The 17013-nt window shown below is 35.8% G+C and overlaps 1 long non-coding RNA gene across 1 annotated transcript; it reads right to left on the minus strand.

Annotated features, from left to right (window-relative positions):
• Positions 1–480: 480 nt before the first annotated feature.
• LOC136283994 (uncharacterized) lies at positions 481–1320 on the minus strand. The gene is made up of 3 exons (XR_010719017.1): positions 1247–1320; positions 838–932; positions 481–599 (listed from the first exon to the last, which is right to left on the minus strand). It is a non-coding gene; the product is annotated as an uncharacterized lncRNA (long non-coding RNA).
• Positions 1321–17013: the final 15693 nt, after the last annotated feature.

A 17013-nucleotide genomic window follows, 5' to 3' on the forward strand; every position in this document is an offset into this window, starting at 1 on the left:
CAAAAAATAAGAAAAATAATTTGGAATGTCTTACTTTAACAGTGGCTTCATGAATATTGCAGGAAAAAAGTGTTTTGGTACAGATGATAAACTTCACAAACCATAAGATGAGCTAGTTACAAAATATTGTTTACAATTAAGACAGGAGATCTGTCTTATCAGAACTACTTCAAGTACATCATTTCAAAATAAGGAAAAGGATTTGGAATGTGCTGTTATTACAACTTACAGTGGCTTCATAAAAACTGCAGGAAGAAATTAATTCTTAAAAATTGAAATCCCATTAAAAGATTGAAGCAAGAATGCACCATGACCTGTTTACAAAACATATTTTGGACTGTTTACAAAGGATTATTTACAATGGAGAGAGAAAATGTTTCATTAAAAGAAATTTTCTTTCTGAATATAGAGCACTCAATACCATATATCATTTTTAGAAAAATCATACTTAAGATACTGTTATAAATGAACTTATTAAAGAACAATTTGTTTGAAAAAGAGCAGCAGCATGTTCTTACTTAAAAGGCAATAATTTTTTCACAAGAATCCAGAACACAAAAGACCAATATTCAAAAATAGTAGATGGATTTTCATTCATTCTGAAATGCAAAAAAGAAAATAAACCAACATAAGAACATCTGCACCACTTCATATGACAGAATTATAGACAGTATGTTTTATTGCTAGATTGTAGTAATCAAAAACACTGAAAATTAAATTAGCTATAAGCCTTGAATTTCAGCTAATTAAGATATAATATTGACTGCAATAATATGAAGTGTTAGAGCTACAATTAATAACTTGCATTTCAAATTAGTTAAGATTACTGTTCCTTACCATTATTTAGGCATGACGGCTTTGCTGGCGAATTGCAGCAATGAGTCCAGCAACTCTTTTTTCATGAGCTTTGTTCTCATCTGTTTTCCTCCACCCTAAAATCAAAATACAAAACACTGTTTCCTTCATCTATATTTTGGCTTATGCCTTTGGCCCTGAAGAGTGAATAGCAACTAATTTCTCTTTAGAATATCACAAGGATAAAGGAAATGATCACTATGTAAAGAAACTCAAGGTTGTTAAACAAATTCACCTGTCAGCACCTTAGGAAATGTGAAGACAACACTTTGGAGTATTTATATAAATACAGAATGATGTTAGGGTGTAAAGGGTTAAGAATCAAGGCTCACTAAACCAGTCCCAATAACACTAAACTGAGAAAAAGGAGGAGAAACAACTGAATACTTACCTTCCACTTCTGAAAGGCGTCTCAAATCTGAACACAGCAAGTTAAGACAATTTTCAATGTTATTTCCTTTGTCACTATATTGGTGAAAGGAAAACAGAAAATCAAGCAAATCTGTCTCAAGCTAAATACAACCTTTAGTTAAGCAGAACCACTACAGTCTCTGAAAAACCCAAATAAATAACAAGGACAAACAGTGGAACTTCTCGATCTGTAAATGAAACGTTATTCAATCTACTGCTCACATTTTTTATTATTAACAATAATAAAAATGAATCCAGAGAAACTAATTAAGCAATATATGATAGATAGATCAGTTATCCATATCAAAGACAATTGGTAAACATATATAGGCACCTGTGCAGAGTTTTTGGATCATGGATTACAATGTAAGACTACATTTTAGGTCATAATGAACATGTTTATTTCGTTTCTAAAATAAGTCTTCATTACTTACAGGGCAAGAAGGTCATCTTTTCTTTTCATCACTTTGGAATGGAAGCTATCCAATATAAGCCAGCCTTGGTTTAAGCTTTCAAACTCTTCTTTGTGGTCTACAGACAAAAAGTAAACAAATACATTGTATAAGCTGTGTAAGTTAAGCATGGCTTATAACACCTGAAATAAGCGTAAAAAACTTGCAGTATCTCTAGTTTGGGGATTAGCTGTTTTTTAATATTTTTAATGCTTTCACTCCTGAGAATGATCAAGACAGAATCTATCCTTACAATATCAAAACAATAGCATTAGTCCATTCAATACCAATTTTACTGATCTAATATCATAAGAATTGTACTGCAGACAGTAAAGAGAATTATTTATAAGATCCTGGAGTAAAAGATTTATAACTCATTAGCGGGGAAAAGAACTTAACATAAGTTTTTTTGAAATTCCAAGGTATTTCACTTTATCATTTTGGAAATGGATCACCCACCTGATGACATAGCTCTCTGCATTTCAAGTTTTACTTTTGAGCGCACTTCTTCCGAAGACAATAATTCATCTTGAACAAGCTTCAGTTCCTCTTCAACATAACTGGCCAGCTCTGAGTGAAGCTGGCTTCCACTTGAGGCTGAACAAAAAAGTTAACATCAATAATCAACAAAAATAGTTGTAATTCAGAATAAAAAAATGTAAAGTTATGATTTTTATTTAGTGCTTATAGCTCAAGGTTCCAAGGAGTCTTACAATAAAACTGTTTGATTGAAAATAAATCAAGATCAAAAGTAATCAAATTTAAGCCCCTTTCCATTTGGAATGGGAGGCTGGAAATCAAAACAGAACTTACATGAATTTTCATCTCTCTTGGGAATGCACTTCTCTTTTGTTGCAACTTCATCTTCCTTTATGAACACTGTTTCTCTGTAAACAGTTTCTGAAGAAAACACAGACATGGAGTCCAGTGCTTCTTCATCATGTACAACAACATGTAATACCTCAGGCTGTTCATCAATTTGAAACCTGACAGTTTTATGAAGGTTCCTTTTACTCTGCACCTCTTTTTTCTCTTCACTCTCTAATGGCAGACCCTGGCTAGCAGGTGGGTGTGTTTGGGGGGAAACAGGGCTAAGATGTGCATGATGAGGTGAAGACTGCCTCCCGACCTTTCCTGACCCCACTTTGGTATTGCTGCCAGATGAGGGATCCACCTGAGCTTCAGCATTTGGGAAGATGCCACCTTGTTGTTCAATAGTTTCTTTATCTTCCCCAACAGCAATTTTTGTACCACTTGAGCAGCCAACTTTATTGCTTTTATCTTTCTTTTTGTCTTCTTCAGTCGCAATGTTTGTATCACTCGAGCAGCCATGTTTCCTGTGCCTTCTTTTTTTCAAAGATTTTTGTTTTGCTGTCTTTCCCTCGGCTTTTCTTCTTGCTTGTTCCTCCCTGACCTCCTGCATTATCTCTTCCCATATCTCTTCATCTGTGGGACTGTAAAGGTAATGCAAAAGAGTTAATGGAATTTCACAATACAATTATTTTTAAACAAAACAAATAATAACTGCATGAATAAAAACCATTGAGCAAGTAAACTTTAGATTTTAGTTGACCCTTGTGATTATGCAGCAAAAATAATAATAATATCTCACTTTGAAAGTTTATTGATCAAGTTCATGGATCTAAAATAACATTATAATAGTAACTGACTTATAAATGCCAAACATAGGCTAGATGATCATTATAATAACTAGCTATGGAAATTACTGAAGAATACTCACTGAATGACTCCATCATCTTCCTGGATAATCCATGATAATTCAAACTCAATTTTGCCACAAACAACTTTCTTGATTGCTGGCTTAAGGGTGACAGTAACATCCACTTTTCCAGGCATCTCTGTAATATAATTGCTGATATCAATACAGCCAGTGGCCAGAAGCTGTTGACAACCACTAGGAGACACCTAATGATTTCAAAGAAGCAAGAGGAAGATGAACAGTGTTCAGATTTACTCCAAACTGTGTGGAGTGAAAATAATATCAAAGAGCGACTACATGCTTGCATAATATTGAAAAGGGAAAAGCTTACATTACAGATGTAAATATTCCACTGCTTCTCTTGATATTCTGTCATTTTATCCTCTGAGTTCTACAAATACAAATAAATATTGTTTAAAAATAAAGAAACAAACTTGATAACAACAATATTAGGGACCTTGAACAAACCACAAGAACAATGGAATCGAAGATGTGGCAAAAAAAAAGACCGAATGAGCAGAAAAACAGCGAAGCACTAGCATTTAGAACTTTTTTATGTTGAGGTCAAATCAAATTTGACGTGGTCTGTGTACAGGAACACTGACAGAAAATTATTTCACTTTCAATATGGAACTCAATGTGGCTCACACACATTATACAGAGGTTGAGATGTGGCACTGTTAGAGACAGTAAAAGCATTTATGCTGCTATTAAGGAAATTCCAAACAAAAATTTAGATTTATTTTTTAATCAATTTGTCTTCCTAGGCATCACTCTCCTGACTGGTTAAGGTCCCTATTAATTTTGCCTGTGCAGTGTCTTTTAACCTCCAGGAAGTGTTATTGTGAAATAAAGTTCATATAATGGTTTTGGCAATATAAATTTAATCATCTGTCCTCAAACGTTTCATAGATTCAATAGCGTTTCATAATTTTTTTTTCTCTTCAGTTGCTGTGCTTTGAACTTTTACAATGAAAGTTATAATAGATTTAACATTAAGATGGACTGTTTTTATTTCAAAATTTCTTAAAACGTAACGCAAATTGAATCGGAGGAAGGAGCAAGCCTATGAAAAAAGCAAAGAGGGCTTCAGTAAGTAGGTATAACGTGTTTACGAAAACGATGGTTTCATAAAGAAAACTATGACGAAGGCAAGTCTTTTGGACTAAAATTTCGTTTCCAAATACTGTGGCACTTTAAGGAAATCTGTCCTCAAATTTCTACCTCATGTTGCCTTTGTTCAAAACTTACCTTGAGGAGAGTAAGTTTACCATCTACTGGATCAGGCTCAGGCCAAAAATGAACACCACGATAACCATTTTCAACATCTCCAAACCATGCTACAGGCTGAGAGAAAATGTAATTGCAAGAAATATTTCTTTAACTCAAACTGACGATTAAGACATCAATAACGTTTAATGAGCTAAGAGAGAAAGAACAGAGATCCAAAGTCTACACTGACTACCTTTGTACTGTATTTCGCTTTCCTTTTTTTCCAAAAAACTGCAAGCTTGTGGGGAAACCTAATTGAAGAACAAAACAAGAATGTCAGCATAATGTGAGAAAGTTGCCATAGTTAACCATATTTCTGTTCAGTACGGATTCTATCCCTGTATAAACGATTGACGTTTTACGATTCAAGGTCTGAGATGCACTTACATCTTTTGTTATTTTGGAATATGACAAAAGGCAAAGAAGTACATCATATCTTCAAGGCGGCCGCCATGATGTCTTTATGCCAAGACTGGTAACTAGTAAAACTTACCCCTCCCTCCCCCTCGCTGTTAATGATTGACCGTTATCAAAAACTTTCTCTTGCAGCACCGCCGTGAAAAATACCAATTAGCTTAGTGTTTGTTTTTCACAGAGTCTTGCAACTTCAAAGGGCAAACAATATTCAGTTTGGGAAAAGACCCTTTGTTTCTGTTGCTTAAGTCTCACGCAGAATTCAACAGTGAAATCGAACTCAGGCAAATTCTAAAACGCATATTTTTTCCTCAATTCAATTAATCCCTAGTGAAATTTATATTGTTTTTGAAATTGTACGCTTTGTCAGAGTTTAACTTTTGATCATTTTCTAATCAGAAAAGTAAAAAAAAGTCTGACTCTAGTGACACAAGCAGCTTCGAAGGCTAAACTCTTAATAGAAAAGAGAGAAAGAAAATACTTTATCTTGTCCCTTACCACCTTTTCTTGCGTAATTCAACATTCAGTAACGAAACAGATGCTGTGATTAGAAAATTATCAGCTCTTGCTTTTTCCCGACGGAACGGTATGAGAACACAAGCCATTGCTGCTTCTCACAAAATCTCTCAGACGAACTCCAAGGATTTCTGCTTCGTTCATTGTGATGTCATGTTACCATGAAAATAATTGCTTCCAATGCATGTTGCGCGCGCTCATTGCACTGCATTGACTGAGGCCGGTTGGAATAACTTGAAATTTCTCCATAACAGTTGAAGTAGAAGTAGATATATGAGGAAAATAGTTGCATTGGAAAACAAAAAATGTCTGCCTCTCTATATTTCTTCACTGGTGTACCCGTTTGTCTCCATTATGGTTTTAAAGTCGATTCATAACGATTTAGGTAATTGTATTTTTTGTGTTTTCTTCCTATTTATATCTAAAGGAAATATTTAACAGTCAGCTGATACAAGGGTGACACTTTGGTTGAAAAAAGGCGTGCATTTGTACCCTCTCCCCCTTGCCCCTCCCCCATCCGATCTGACCCTCTCGTTTGAACAAATCAAATTCTTACAGTGTACGGAGAGATGTGAGGTGTGATAACAATACTGAACAAGCTTCAATCCTAGCCATAATAGTGTAAACTTTTTCCCTTTCCCACCTTAGACCGCCCTAAAAAATACAATTAAAGATAGAATCACAAACTGGACAACGAGAGGTAGGCTTGTGTTTTGATAAAGCTTCATCAGAGTTTCAAGTTGGCTATTAACTTACGCTCAAAGAGGACTGGAGTGAAATCTGTTTTGATTGTACTGGAAGAGAACTTTTGATATCCTATGCTTGTCTGCTGTTAAGAAGTTACATCCATGGGAAGTTCAACGAGCTCGAGTGACACCAAAATTAATTTTTTTTTTTATCTAAGGGCGTAAAATGAACCTTTCAGATGAGCTGCGAACGTTCCAGTGATTTTAATTCTCCCTGAGTGCTCTATTGTAGTAATAATCAATAAGTGGTATTTTAACACTAGAGGCACTGAATGAAAACTTGTCAATACGATAGCAATTTTGTTTTACTCCAGTGACACGAGGACGCCCTTACAAATAGCTCTTACTAGTGAGCTCTTAGCCACGCCGCAATTTGGAATGAATACGAAATTAAAATTGGTATTTGAAAGCTCCACGGAAATGTTTGTTGCTTCTAACAAACGAAGAAATTGGCGATCAGAAATCACAATGATTTATGGAAGTTAAAATAATAATGATAGTAGTTATAATACTAATAATAATAGAAATAATAATGATAGTACTGATGATAAGAATAAAGATAATAGAAGAAAACGTAATGGGGAGACGCGGGGTTTATCTTAAATGGAGATCGTCTTAAAAATTTTGTAAAGTTTTAAAACGTCAAAATTAAAGTTACACCCAAACCAAAAATTTACGCCTGGTTAATGTAAGTCACTATGTATCTTGGGCAAATTCCAAGGTAATTGAACAGTTTTTATCTTACGTAAATGTTTCCGCATTCTGCACCATCAACCTCTTTGGTTTTTTAATATACCCGGAATCGGTGGCATGGTAACACCACGCCCCACCCCCCCCCCCCCCTCATCCTCCGCCCCGAGGCTTGTGGTTTCATGTGGTTTCATGGCGCTTCTGACATGTTTCGTTGACTATGTACGAATGTTCGAGCAAACAAAGCTGCAATAAATGTCCGCCGGGCACACAACAATGGCAGAGAGATTAGAGAGCGTGGTGGGACTCTGTTATAAAATGTGGTTATTCCTCTTTGGCTGTTGCTTAATAAGATTTTTTTTGAGTAATAAAAAGTCTAGTTCTTTGACATGTCAACCGTTTGGCTTTTTTAATTATCGCTGACCGTTTCAAATGAGTTCTTGTCGATCTGAGCTGGGCCAATTGACCTTATGAACCGGTCACAACTGGAAAAAAATGGCTACAATTCTCATCAAAACCGTAAAAACAAGGTCATGAATCGTTCAAATCTGAAATGCCTATGAGGGTAACAATCCGAACCGAGGTGAGGGTATGGTGACTAATGGGAATAATGAAATATGAGAAATTGCTTTTTTATTGGCAAATCAACAGCAGAAGAGTGAGAAGATGGACTTTGTAAAAGACTTGAGAAAAGTCGTGTTTCTTTTTCATTTAAATTTATTTAAAATTATTATTGTTATTATAAATCAAAGTAAGATAAGGAAATAGCGAAAAGATCGCAATGAAAAACAGGCAACTCAATATGTTCACAATTGAATCAAAAATGATCTCGTGCCAATTTGAAAGAAAAAAACTAAGGCAATTACGTTACTCCTTTCCCTGGTGAAGTAATGGCGTGACGTTATACTCAATGAGTCCCAGTCTTCTTGTCTTAGCATTCGGTTGATCATCAGCACTGATATGGATTGATCGCAAAGAAAAGTGACGCATGCAGCCAGAAAACCACCCAACATAAATCGATCATTGAATCGAAGTTAAAACAGGTGGTGGAAAAGGGCAATGTTATTTAAAAAGAAATAAAGGAAGAAGAAACGAAAGAAAGAAGGAAAAGGAAACAAAAACAACCCAAAATAATAAAAGAGGAGAAAAAAAGGTGAGGATGAGAAAATTTCAAAAAAGATTCCAAACCCAAATTACAAAGTACCTAAAAAAACCTGAGTTAAAATTGAAAATACGGATTACCTAAAATTGATAAAAGTACCAAGAGATATATAACCTACCTACCTAAAATCAAACAAAAAAGCGGAAAAAAAACATAAAAAGACAAGAGAAGTACGAACAAAAAAAGTGTGCAGTGCCAAAGGTGAAGTATTCAGTTACGTGCAGTGATCTTGTAACCGCTTACGTCACTTTCATTACAAATGATTCTATATCAGCGCATCTGATTGGAAGAAAACAAAGCCATTGAATTGAAATACGTAAACTATGACTTTACCTTAGATCTATCTACCTTCACCTTAGAAATAAAACGTAATCAAAATAAAAGATAACAGGGTCGTAATGAAAAGAAATCTGGTTAGATCTTTTGTCCCTGACCCTGAACCTAAGATATTACATTCACAAAAGAGGTGTTTATACTCATGCAATAGTTCTAAGCAATATGAAAAAAGACGAGAAAAGATAAAGATCTTTATCTTTTCTCGTCTTTTTTTAAATTGCCTAGAACTATAAGACAGTTACTTACGTTAAAAAATGAAAATTTTTACAACAGTAGAAATTATTTGAACTCATAGTAGTTATTCATACTAATCACATGAAAATTTGTTTGACAAATAAAGTAATCTTACGATTTAAGGATAACATCTGAATGATTCTCTAAGAGAAAGAATTTTACATTGAAAAATGAAACTGCTCAGAATTTATAGATTTACAAAGAATTAGAAGCATAGCATTGTAAATAGTTTTTTTGATTTTTCACTAGAACGAAAGCTAGGACTTGATTCAAAATAAATGATAAGTCATCATACTTCTGTATATCAAACTTCCTCCGTAACGAAAAAAACCGTAATTGTTTTATACTGATGTGCACGCCGAAATACCTTTCAGTTAAGCGTGATGACGATACGTAAAGCCAATATTAGATACTAACAGAAAATCACGTAAAAACTCTGAGACATTTCAAAAAGAAATAAACTGCTTGCAGTTTACTAGTTGGCCATATAGGAATGAAAATAAATGAGAAGTTTTGTTGTTCGGTTGATTTTCCTCAGAAAACCAGCATTAAAGTTGACAGAGAAGTGAATCTAGCATGGATATTACAAATGCCGTTTATTTTTAATTGTCTTTTTATTTGCAAAATCGTTCCTAAAATACCACTTGGCCTTTTTAATTTCACTTTTTTATTTTTGCAAGGGAGCTATAAAGTTATAATTGTCAAATTCACCAAAGACCAGGCGCAGAAGTGTGAGTTTTGGGTGTTCCTTTTTGGAATTGCAATTTTCCCATCCGTCCTGCCTTGGTAACCTTTCTTATATTCATGTGTGACGTGCGTGATCTGATCAACACTGTGGTTGACGTGTACATTTGTTTAATTTTTCTTTAACTCTTGATTATCAAAACTTTTTCGATTGCTTATTTTCAAGACTGTCAAAAGACTTTTTGAAGGCTTTTCTTACAGCCAAATGTATTTACAAGTTTATTCAAATTGATAAGTTCAATTTATTTTTTATTTACGGACTTTGGAGTCTAGCCTCTATCGGAACAGCGAGCGTTCAGGTAACTAGCCACAATAGACTTCGGTCAAAATGTTTCGACTCAAACATACCTAAATGAATAAATGGTGAGGAACCGGAAACTTGCCGTTGTGAACTGCGTTTTCAGAAAGTTGCCGAATCTTTGTAGGGCCTCTACTCTTTAGGTGTATCGTTCGTGTGTTTTTATTTTTTCCAGAGATTTACTTAAGAGGAGTATCTAAAGCGTGGCAACGGCTTGTTGCTCAGGTGCTAAATTCTCGAGGAAAGCTTGCCTCGAGAAAGTCAGCACCTGAGCAACAAGTCGTTCCCTCTCTACGTACACCAAATGAATGGATATGGATCAGCTTGAATAGACATCCTAGTACCAAAAGACTCTGGATGTGTGTTGACGGATCTCGAGTTAGTTATACTCGCTGGAACGATATGGAAACTAACAATTCAGGCGGAAAGGAGGATTGTGGACACGTCATGTCCATTGAGAGGCGAAGAAGATGGAATGACAGACATTGTGCAACTCTATCTTTGTGAAATGCGCGGTAAGCCTGAGGAGGCAGTTGTAGGTACTCGCGCTGTCAGCTTACAGAGGTTTAGCCTAGGAGTTTTCAAGTTAATTGCTGATCATTCATTTGCTTTCGCTCACTGTCAAGTGGTTCTGGACAATGCAACTGCCCTAGGCTCCCTGTGCACAAAGAAATGTTCATCAAGCGACCGAAGAAAACGTACAGTTATTGATGACGAGCACGGGCCCTATCATTCTCTCACTCGGCTAACAAGACAAAAAGTGCAACTGCTCTGATTCTTGTATATATACTAGCTTCAGTATGTTACGCACGCGAGGAAGTAATAGACCCGACAGCCTCGTTCCCAGCGTACTTTTTTTTCGTCTCTCGAGAGAGGAAGAGAGGTTGGGAAAGAGGATGTAGACTCAATAGGTTGAAATCCTATGTAAACTTCTGCGGAAAGTTTTAAGTTTGCACCAGGAGGCAAAATCTTCATTAATTTGGGATGTGCACTCGTTGCCACACCGAAAAATACTGAGGCCGATTATTATAGTCTTTGACGACATTTGACCTGTATGAACCTGAATCGCTTTCTCTGCAGGAGATTTTCGACAGCTACAACTTGCCAGACGTGTACATGTGTCATGTGTCATGCTATCTCATGACCTATGACGTAATTGAATTGAAGGGATTTCCAAATTCACCGGAAGTAATGCTATTTTTTCAGCCCGAGTACAAATTTACGTTTTCTTGCTTCCAAAATGTTCTTTTAAGCACCTGTGATGTTAAATGGAAATTTCAAAACTTTGCTAGGTAAGTTTTCTTGATTGAATAATACCCAGTAATAAACAACAAACTATCGCCTTCTTTATTTCTGCTCCCGCTTCCCGCCCTCATATAGATCCCGCTTCCCGCCCTCTCCCGCCCCCTGCTCTCCCGGGCTCCTGCCCCCTGTCCCCCTCCACGTTTCGGTGACGGTGTAGAATTAGCAACCAGGTGATTTTAATACCATGATTACACAGTTACGCAAATGTTTTTACCGTTTATGATTTTCCTTCTTTTAAAATCTTGCACAACAGTTCTAACCTGTGAAGTGGGGTGAAAGCTCTGAGTGGATAGTGGCCTGTGTATCGTATGGTACCATACATATTCTGATTATCACATTACTTGTTATCAGAATTGATCGACCAACAGGAGGCTCAGAGCACAAACTGTGTATCTGAGCTCTCTGAGTACCAAGTCGACACATGACAAGTGAGTTAAGCTGGTTGTCTTGCGATCGAAAAGTTATTGTTATAATTAATGTCATAACCATTATTTCTTTGGTTTGTTTCTTTAACACTTGCGTCAAGATCTCTTCAATCTTAATAGGCTAAGGTAATTTTAAAACGGGACGATAGTCATCTTGTAAAAAATAATCAGCCCGGCTCAGCTAATAGTTCCCACATATCTCTCTTATTAGGTTGTAGTACTACATTTGGGGCGAGTTTTCTGGCCCAATCACTGAGGATGGTGAGGTAAACTGTCGCAATCACGGATCACTTTAATTTCGACACTCACGCGAGTCGTGTAAATTTTCATAGTATGATGAAAGATATAAACCAATGTGATCACGAGGGTCAGTCAAGGAGCCAATGAGAACTATTAGTGAGGCTAAGCAAACTGCCCAAAGCGCGGGAAAAAGTGAGCAGCGACTAGTCTTAGTTTTGCATTTGGGGCGAGTTTTCTGGCCCAGTCACCGAGAATGGTGATGTAAAACTGTCGCAATCACGGATCACTTTAATTTCGAAAATCGATCTAAATGGCTTCATGAACACAATAATAATCATCACATACTTTACAACAACAAAGTTTATTAATACTTAACTTACAGGTTTTTCTTTAAAGCCACTGTATAATTATCTCAAAACCAACATTCATAAAAGAATATTAAAAAATAATATGATAAGTAGCCAGAAAATAATTACAGGTTTTTTCATACTTTGAAGCTGCTGCAAAATGATCTCAGTAGTAATGTCCATACAAAAGTACTACAAATTAAAAGAAACCATCCAATAATAACAGGAAGTTATGAGCATAAACTTTTAACTGTTTTTTTTTATTTCAGAGCCACTGTATAATGACCTCAATACCAATGTCAGTACAAGAGTCTTACATATAAAATGTTATGCAACAAAGAAAAAAACTTCATGTGTGATTGACAAAAAAGACTTCAACTGCACCAAGAAAGAGTTTCAAGCTTAAATTAATGAGAAGGACTGACATGTCACAGATTTGAAAGTTGAATCGATTATGTCGTCATTTCTGTGAGATTAAGTTCTGAATATATATTGAAGTCACTCTGATTGTCTCCCAGTCTCCATTACAATGTGTTCCCCCAACATCAGCACCGATACTGATTCACTTATAAACCAAAATGCCACATGTGCACATGTAACCACTTAGCATGACTGTTGACATTTGCTTTGCTTTACCTCAAAAAATCTTTGAGAAGTAAACAAAGTTTTTCTTCATTTTTAGGCAATTTATATTGACAAGAGAGTATGAGGTCTTTTACCTGTGAGTTACTATTTGAAAAGTAGATCTTTTGAAAATAAGAAAAATAATTTGGAATGTGTTACTTTAACAGTGGCTTCATGAATATCACAGGAAAAAAGTGTTTTTGAACAGATGATAAACTTCACAAACCATAAGATGAGCTAGTTACAAAATATTGTTTACAATTTAGACAGGAGATCTGTCTTATCAGAACTACTTAAAGTACATCATTTCAAAATAAGGAAAAGGATTTGGAATGTGCTGTTATTACAACCTACAGTGGCTTCATAAAAACTGCAGGAAGAGATTAATTCTTAAAAATTCAATTCCCATTAAAAGATTGAAACAAGAATGCACCATGACATGTTTACACAACATATTTTGGACTATTTACAAAGGATTATTTACAAAGTGGAGAGATGGTCTACAGATAAAAAGTAAACAAATACATTGTATAAGCTGTGTAAGTTAAGCATGGCTTATAACACCTGAAATAAGTGTAAAAACTTGCAGTATCTCTAGTTTGGGGATTAGCTGTTTTTTAATATTTTTAATGCTTTCACTCCTGAGAATGATCAAGACAGAATTTATCCTTACAATATCAAAACAATATAAAGCAGGAAGTTATTTATCCATTCAATACCAAATTTACTGATCTAATATCATATGATTTGTACTGCAGACAGTAAAGAGAATTATTTATAAGATCCTGGAGTAAAAGATTTATAACTCATTAGTGGGGAAAAGAACTTAACATAAGTTTTTTAACGAAGCAATGCCTGCTCTGAAATTTGACTCAACAAGTGAATGCAACATATTAATTGTATGATTTGAAATTCCAAGCTATTTCACTTTATCATTTTGGAAATGGATCACCCACCTGATGACATGGCTCTCTGCATTTCAAGTTTTACTTTTGAGCGGACTTCTTCCAAAGACAATAATTCATCTTGAACAAGCTTCAGTTCCTCTTCAATATAACTGGCCAACTCTGAGAGAAGCTGGCTTCCACTTGAGGCTAAACAAAAAAGTTGCCATCAAAAATCAACAAAAATAGTTGTAATTCAGAATAAAAAAATGTAAAGTTATGATTTTTATTTGGCGCTTATAGATCAAAGTTCCAAGGAGTCTTACAATAAAACTGTTTGATTGAAAATAAATCAGATCAAACAAGAGAAAAGTAATCAAATTTAAGCCCCTTTCCATTTGGAATGGGAGGCTGAGAAACAAAACAGAACTTACGTGAATTTTCATCTCTCTTGGGAATGCACTTCTCTTTTGTTGCAACTTCATCTTCCTCGATGAAAACTGTTTCTCTGTAAAAAGTTTCTGAGGACAACACAGGCAAGGAGTCCAGTGCTTCTTCATCATGTACAACAACATGTAATACCTCAGGCTGTTCATCAATTTGAAACCCGACACTTTTATGAAGGTTCCTTTTACTCTGCACCCCTTTTTTCTCTTCACTCTCTGATGGCAGTCCCTGGTTAGCAGATGGGTGTGGTTGGGGTGGAGCAGGGCTATAATGTGCATGATGAGGTGAAGACTGCCTCCTGACCTTTCCTGACCCCACTTCGGTATTGCTGCCAGATGAGGGATCCACCCGAGGTTCAGCATTTGGGAAGATGCCTTGTTGTTCAATAGTTTCTTTATCTTCCCCAACAGCAATTTTTGTACCACTTGAGCTGCCAACTTCATTGCTTTTATCTTTCTTTTTGTCTTCTTCAGTGGCAATGTCTGTTAATTACTTGAGCAGCCCCATTTCCTGCACCTTCTTTTTTTCAAAGATTTATATTTTGCTGTCTTTCCCTCAGCTTTTCTTCTTGCTTGTTCCTCCCTGACCTCTTGCATTATCTCTTCCCATATCTCTTCATCTGTGGGACTGTCAATGATAATAATAATAACAAATAATAATTGCATGAATAAAAACCATTGAGTAAGTAAACTTTTATATTTTATATATTAGTGGACCCTCGTGCTAATGCAGCAAAAATGATAATATCTCACTTTGAAAGTTTACTGATCAAGTTCATGGATCTAAAATAACATTATCATAGTAACTGATTTTTAAATGCCAAACATAAGCTGGATGATCATTACAATAACTAGCTATGGGAATTACTGAAGGATACTCACTGAATGACTCCATCATCTTCCTGGATAATCCATGATAATTCAAACTCAATTTTACCAGAAACAACTTTCTTGATTGCTGGCTTAAGGGTGACAGTAACATCCACTTTTCCAGGCATCTCTGTAATGTAATTGCTGATATCAATACAGCCAGTGGCCAGAAGCTGGTGACGACCACTGGAGAACACCTAATGATTTCAAAGAAGCAAGAGGAAGATGAACAGTTTTCAGATTTACTCCAAAGTGCGTGGAGTGAAAATAATGTCAGAGGCAAAGAGCAACTACATGCTCGCGTAAAATTGAAAAGGGAAAAGCTTACATTACAGATGTAAATATTCCACTGCTTTTCTTGATATTCTGTCATTTCATCCTCTGGGTTCTACAAATACAAATAAACATTGTTTTAAAATAAAGAAACAAACTTGATAACAACAATATTAGGGACCTTGAACAAACCATGAGAATGATAGAAACAAAGATGTGGCAAAACAAAAGACCGAATGAGCAGAACAATAGCTAAGCACTAGCGTTTAGAACTTTTTTTATGTTGAAGCTGTCCTTGGCCAAACAACAACGTGAAGTAATCAAATTTGGCGTGGTCTGTGTACAGGAACACTGACAGAAAATTATTTCACTTTCAATATGGAACTCAATGTGGCTCACACACATTATGCAGAGGTTGAGATGTGGCACTGTTAGAGACAGTAAGAACATTTATGTGGCCATTCAGGAAATTCTGAACAAAAATATAGATTTATTTTTTAATCAGTTTGTCTTCCTTGGCATCACTCTCCTGACTGGTTAAGGTCCCTATTAATTTTGCCAGTGCAGTGTCTTTTAACTTCCAGGGAGCGTTATTGTGAAGTAAAGTTCATGTCATGGTTTTGGCAATTTAAATTTAATCATCTGTCCTCAAATGTTTCATAGATTCAATAGCATTTCATAATGTTTTTTTCTCTTCAGCTATCGTACTTTGAACTTTTACAATGAAAGTTATAATAGATTTAACATTAATAAATTAGCATAATATTACTTAGTAAATCCAACGCAAGAGGCTAAGCCATATTAAAAACCTTGTGGCTTCAAGAAACCTTTACAACGAAAGATGGACTGTTTTTATTTCAAAATTTCTTAAAACGTAACGCAAATTGAATCGGAGGAAGCAGCAAGCGTAAGAAAAAAGCAAGGAAGGCTTCAGTACGTGTTTACGAAAACGATGGTTTCAAAAAGTTGGCCGAGATTTCCGCACTTCCCCATAGTTCGTTATGCAGAGAGCTCTTGGATAAAGAAAACTATGACGAAAGCAAGCCTTTTGGACCACAATTTCGTTTCCGAATGCTGTGGCACCTTACGGAAATCTGTCCCCATATTTGTACCTCATGTTGCCTTTGTTTGAAACTTACCTTGAGGAGAGTAAGTTTACTATCTACTGGCTCAGGCTCAGGCCAAAAATGAACACCACGATAACCATTTTCAACACCTCCAAACCATGCTACAGGCTGAGAGAAAAAGTAATTGGAAGAAATATTTCTTTAACTCAAACTGACGATTAAGACATCAATAACGTTTAATGAGCTAAGAGAGAAAGATACGAGATCCAAAGTCTAAGTTGACTACCTTTGTACTGTATTTCGCCTTCCTTTTTTTCCAAAAAATTGCAAGCTTGTGTGGATACCTAATTGAGGAAGAAAACACGAATGTCAGCATAATGTGAAAAAGTTGCCATAGTTAACCGTATTTCTGTTCAGTGCGGATTCTACCCTTGTATAAGCAATTGGCGTTTTATGATTCAAGGGCTGAGATGCGCTTACATCTTTTGTTGTTTTGGAATACGGCGAAAGGCAAAGAAGTACATTGTATCTTCAAGGCGGGCGCCATGATGTCTTTATGCCAAGACTGGTAACTAGTAAAACGTACCCCTCCCTCCTGATACAAGCCTGACACTTTGGTTGAAAAAAGGCTTGCATTAGTACCCCCTCCCCCTTGCCCCTCCCCTTTCCGATCTGATCCTCT

The sequence above is a fragment of the Pocillopora verrucosa genome, chromosome 10 (genome assembly GCF_036669915.1).
Source record: "Pocillopora verrucosa isolate sample1 chromosome 10, ASM3666991v2, whole genome shotgun sequence".
Lineage (NCBI taxonomy): Eukaryota > Metazoa > Cnidaria > Anthozoa > Scleractinia > Pocilloporidae > Pocillopora > Pocillopora verrucosa.